The sequence below is a fragment of the Carya illinoinensis genome, chromosome 12, assembly GCF_018687715.1.
Source record: "Carya illinoinensis cultivar Pawnee chromosome 12, C.illinoinensisPawnee_v1, whole genome shotgun sequence".
Lineage (NCBI taxonomy): Eukaryota > Viridiplantae > Streptophyta > Magnoliopsida > Fagales > Juglandaceae > Carya > Carya illinoinensis.
Genome location: NC_056763.1, coordinates 27005331 through 27011560, shown reverse-complemented (window position 1 = coordinate 27011560; position 6230 = coordinate 27005331).

The following is a 6230-nucleotide window of genomic DNA, read 5'->3' as shown; positions in this document are numbered from 1 at the left end:
GGTGATTTCAAGGTAAGTTCTCCAATGCTATAAACTTATCTGGCAAACCTAATTTGATCTGTCCTGATTACGACAATAGAATAATTCTTCTTGATGTGGACTGCTTTGCAAGCCTCACTAAGACGGAAGGGTTTCATTTATAAATGAAATAGAGTTAGGGGTGTCAAATTGTATTAACGGATCATGTTTGTGTCGTGTCAAGGCATGTGTATTATAGTTAATGGGTCAACTCAAATACGACCCGTTAAGGGTTTCGTATCGAAATTCTAAACACTAATACGATCTATTAAGATAATAGGTTGACACTAGGGGTGCTACCCGCCCCATACGGTGCGGGGTAGCCCCCTCCCCCCACCCCGCCTCGCATGGTGCGGGGGTGGGGTTTTCCTCCCCGCCACCCGCCACCGCATCCCCGGGGCAGGGTGCGGGGCGGATTGGGATTTTCACTTCGAATATTAACTATATTTTATTATTTTAAAAAATTATTTTTAGATCTAAAAGTATTAAAAAAAATATTTTTAGATCTAAATTGTAAATTTAAATTTTGTAAATATGACTATAATTTAAAATTTATGTAATTTTTAAATTTGCTAATACATATTTTGTGTAAGTTGTAATGTAATAGTTTTTAAAATATATAGTTTTTAAATTTGCTAATACATAATTTGTGAACAAGTATAACAAATTATAATATATATATTTATATATACACAATTTGTAAAATATAAATATATATTTATATATATAAACATATATTTATGTTTTTGTATATATAAATATTTATGTTTATATATATAATATATATATATATATATAGGTGAGGGGTCCCTGCCCCCTGCCCCCGCTAGGGGGACTAGAATCTAGATGCGGGGCGGTGTACCCCGCCCCGTCGTGCGGGAGCGGGGCGAATGGGGGTGGGGTGCGGAGCCCCGCTGCCCACCCCTAATTGACACGACACGACCCGTTAGTGAATCTTACAAAAAAGTTAACATGACATGATATATTTTAACTCGTTTATATTAATGGACATGAACACATTCTGTTAACTCATTTGACCTGATTAATTTTATATAAATATTAAAATCAGAATGTCTATAAAAAAATATAAAATTAACCACAGTTACAAAATTACAATCCAATAATAAATATATCGAAATTAAAATGAAAATCTCAATAATTTAAGATATGATAAAAAATTAAACAAAATAACAAACTTACAAAGTCATGCATAGTGCATGGTGCATTGTAAATATTAATATTACAATTTCAAATATGATAATACACATACAAATTTAAACCAATTATGAACTCAGAAGATGGTGTAACGTCCTCATTGCTCTTGTTGATGTTTAACTCCATTATATTTTCAGTTAACTTGTCTAAATTTATTTTTTGCGCTCATATAAACCAAATTATCTATAATTTTATTATCCCATAACCAAATCCTTTTGTTTATCCAAAGTCCTCACTATTTACAAATAGCATTATAATATGTGTGAGGATACAAACCAATCATAAAAGTTTTTTGTTCTGTCTTTTTATGTTCTTAGATAGAAAGACAGAAGTGTACTTTTTATTTTCTTAACGGGTCATAACGAGTTGATTCGTTAGTAGCCCGTTAAACAATCATGTCTTAATGGGTCAACTGGTTATTACCTAAATCCAATAAGGCTAAACTCAAACCCGCTTATATCGTGTCGTGTTCGTATTGGGTTAACAGGTCGTGTCACATATTACCACCCATAAACAGAGCGTTTCATCAAAGAGAAATTTATTCCGTACCTCTGATTCCCAGAGCAACCAAGGGGTAAAATCCATTCTTTGATGAAATGTCGCCTGTTGCCCTCTCCCTCTTGTCGTCACCGTCAACATAGTCGTTGTTGTAGCCATCACTTGCACAGCAACCCATTGGCATTGACATCGCCATCTCCTTCCTCAAGAGAGGATCCTCTTCGTCGAGTACCCAATCAGCCCAGGTTGTAATTCCAATCAGCTTCAATTCGAGTACCCAGGTTGCAATTCCAATCAGCTTCAATTCAAGTACCCAGGTTGCAATTCCATCCCCTTCCTCGAGTACCCATTTGGCTTCAAATTCTCTCATATTCTATTTTCAACAGCTTCTCTCTCTCTCTCTCTCTCTCTCTCTCTCTCTCTATGCATCAACACTAATACCAACCTAAAACCCCTTCTGATATTCTTCTCTCTCTGCACATTCCAAGAATAGAGCAACGTCAATGGCTACCAACAAGTTTGCAACCATGTTGCATAGAATCATAATTGTTCTCATCTATGCCATCCTAAAATATATTGGAGCCTGGAAAGAGTAAAACTTCTTATAGAGATCTTTTTGGTGAAGCTCATTCCTCCAAGATTTCCAAATTGGATTATTGCTCAAATTATCGAAAACTTGTCCAATCGCAAGATATGTGCGAGGGTTGCTCATCCCCATCGCAACTTGACTATCTAGAATTGTCAAAGAGGTTTGCTTTTTTTACATGGATGAATAAGATTGGTTTCATTAGTGGTGGCGAAAATGGGGAGGAGAATTTGAAGTGCTCTTACTGTGATGTGAGCTAGGGCAGCAAATTCTACTCTCCTTGTATATTGATTAAGCCTTTTTGGGTGGATTTCGATTACTCCAAGAAACAGAACATGTTATAGAAACACCCGTTGATACTCAAACTAATAAAGGCAATCCTTCAGATTGAAGTAGATCATATTCCGAAATTAATTTTTAGATTTCAGACTAATTTTTTATTTAAAAATAAAAAGTATTCTCGTCAAGTTAATGATAAAATGAGGATAATTTTATCTATTAAAAGAGTCCATTTTGGTGAACCGTACGTGTCACCGCCCATGACAATAATGAATGATGCGGCTTGTCTGAGGAGGTTAAGAAAATGTGAATAAATGCATTTGGAAACACAAATAATGTTCGGGTAGTAATCCAACAAGAGAATGCAAAAGTGAACACATGGCTGAAATTGGATAAAAGTTGAACTAGGAAAAACATTCATTTAGCAAGCCAATCAAACGCAACAGTACACCCCATCAAATCATAAACAACTAAATGGCTGAGAAGTTGTTTTGTCTTTAGTAAAGGGTCAAGCTTTTTCTCGACTAGGGACAAAAGAAAATGACGCCATTGCGCAGCAATCAGACTTCACCCCCAAATCATTGACACGGTATGTTTGGTACCACGCAGAAAAATTATTTTCTTTCACATTTTCCACTCATAAACCACTCAAACATCTTTTCAACTAGGATCTAACTTGTGGTGACACTTGACACACACATAATGCCCTCACACTCACCCATGCGTGTGAACAACGTTGCCGGTATTCCAATTACCGTTCGAGACGTGTCGTTTGTCGGTGACCCCACCGAAGCTACAACACTTTGTCCTGCAACGGAGGCTAAACTTTCTAACTTTATGGCAAGGTTGACAATCCCATGGCATCTTGAACCGTCTCGAACCCGCAGCCGGTAACTCAAGTACCGGACGGGCCCAACCGGCGGCGACCCAATATCGTAGACCGGAATCTGACACCAACCGAGTTGGACCTGACCCACAATGAGCCTCTTGGTGTATAACCGGAGATAAATGGCGGAGTATCTGTTTGCTAAGAAAGTGGCGTCCAGAGGGATACGGAACTTGTCACCCCAGCTGGGGTTGGTCCCTCCTTCATCGTCCACCCTTGTTTTGTACACGCGACACTTCTTCGGACCGGGTGGTACCATGGTGAAGGCGACGAAGGGTCTGATACGGGGTGAAAAGAGAGTAAAAGAAGAGGCCGTTGTCTCCAGTCCCTCCGCTGAAAGCACAACGATCTCCAGGATGAACTGCGGTTGATTTTCTCTCGCCATGTTGGGTTAGTAGCGATCGAGGAGGACGAAAGAGTTATGGATTTATATTAATTACATTTGATGGATTTCTTGGGAATTTCAGAGGTTACTCGCACTGCAGCTTCCCCGTGGAATGGAAATGGAAATGGTCCAGTTGGAAATTTAAACCCAAAGCCTTTGCCTTTTCACGCTTACTAATGAAGTCAATTGGGACGAGGGACATGTGACGACAACATTTAGTTGGGACCTGAGAGTATTGCTTATTTTTCTCAATATTTTGTCGAGCAACATTATTTTAAAGGTTGCTCAAATCGGCTCCGTGTCTGTCTTTTCCCTGCCTATCAACATCATTCATTACAACACTATCACCCAGACAAGTTTTAATATACCAAAAAGCTTCAAGGCATCTTTAACATTTTAAAGTAGCACGGAATGACTCTATTTTATTCATTTTTATTGATAAACACTTTTGAGTTTTAGATATAATATTATAATAAAAGTTAATTTTATCAATTTTTTTTTTATTTTTTACTTAAGTTTTAAATTTTATAACTTTTAATTTTTAAAAAATAAAAACCGAGGGGTGCAAGACTTTTCAGGAGGTTACTCATCTTAATACTACTCTCACCCAAACACGTAATTATAAAATTATGATGGAATCCGATGCATTAGTACGGGTAAAAGAGCAACTTATCACTTTCAACTTACGTCAGATATCCTTTCAAAAAAAAAAAACTTACGTCATATATGGAATAAAAAAAAAAAAACTTACGTCAGATATGCATACGTGATTAGAAATGGTAAGAAAAGTGTGGCTGATTAAACGCCCGTGGCTCATCTTGCACGCGTTATTTTAATAGGCGCTGCATACTTTTCCTTTTGGTCATCATTTTCCACAAAATTGGCGGTATACGTGGATTGTCAGGAGCCTTTTTCTATCCATACGTTAGGAAAATGATAATATTATTATTAAATGAATATATTTGTTAATATATTAATATATTTTATTTTTTTAATAATAAAAAATATTAAAAAAATAAGAAAAGAAAAAACTCATTTCCACTTACGAGGAATGAGCATATTTGGAGACTGAGTGCTTGTAATGTCCCCATGCATTATTACGTTTGCCACGTTTCCTCTGTGATCTTCTTTTTCTATTTTTCATTGGGTCTTAAGATTGCGATCTTCAGGAAATTTCCCTATACTTTCACCCATAAATATATATATATATATATGTGTGTGTGTGTATATATATACGTGTGTGTGTCTTTTTGGCGTCGAGAGAAAATTGTGATAAGAGATAGAACACAAAACAAAGGTCGGCACTCGGATAAAAAGAAAAAATATTTGTACGGTCTTGACTTGATAAATTTTATCAACTCTCTTTAAAAAAAAAAGATAAATTTGATATTAGTAAGAAAAAAAACTGTTTTTTAATAATAAATTCTATTTTGTTTAATGAAAATGTTCGGAACTTACACACTATAAAATTGTATATAATATTATTTTAAATAAATAAAAGATTTTGATCATAATCAACCGTACCAAGCTATATACTCCTTTCACAGAGTAATATTTGTAGCACTTTTTCATCAATTTTAAATACTTTTTTATCTTAAAATAAAAACTAAATTGAATGGATAATGCCATGTCATCAATACTAATAAGATAATGATGTAATATTGAAGGAGAAACATGAGAATCCGATTCGAATTAAATCCAATCCCCAAAGTCTTTTTAAAACAGGATTGAAAAGGAAATGTGTCTCAATTTTACCAAGTCAGAACTAGAACTGGACGTGTGAGCTAAAATAGCCAGCTGTCTTCGGTTTTGTGGGCTAACTGGATTGGTCCAAAAACCGGGTGCTTGACGTGGCAAGCTTTTTATTTTTTCTAGCATGTAGAAAAAAGGCAGGCAAAAGATCCTTTCATTAGATATTGCCCTTCGCAATACTTGGTGTCCACTTTGTGGAACCCATGAGGGAGAAGTTCATGGATTTTTTTAGCGAGAAATAATTTGTATACGCTCCAATGGATAAGATCGGCGTAAGTTGATAGTTAATAGTTATCATTGTGTTTTGTACATTTTTGAATTGGACTCTCATCAAATAAGATGTTATAAATTGATCTGTATAACTATTCTTAGTCATTATAATTGCCTATTTTTAGCCGTTATAATTGACCGTCCATAGTCGTCAATTATGACTGTCTGTAGTTGTCATAATTAATCATTCTTAACTGTTATAATTGACTATTCATAGCCGTCAATTATGACTGTCTGTAGTCGTCATAATTGACCGTCCTTAACCCTCAATTATAACCGCATGTAACCGTCATAATTGATTGTCCTTAACCATCAATTATGATGGCTAAGACCTCATTTGT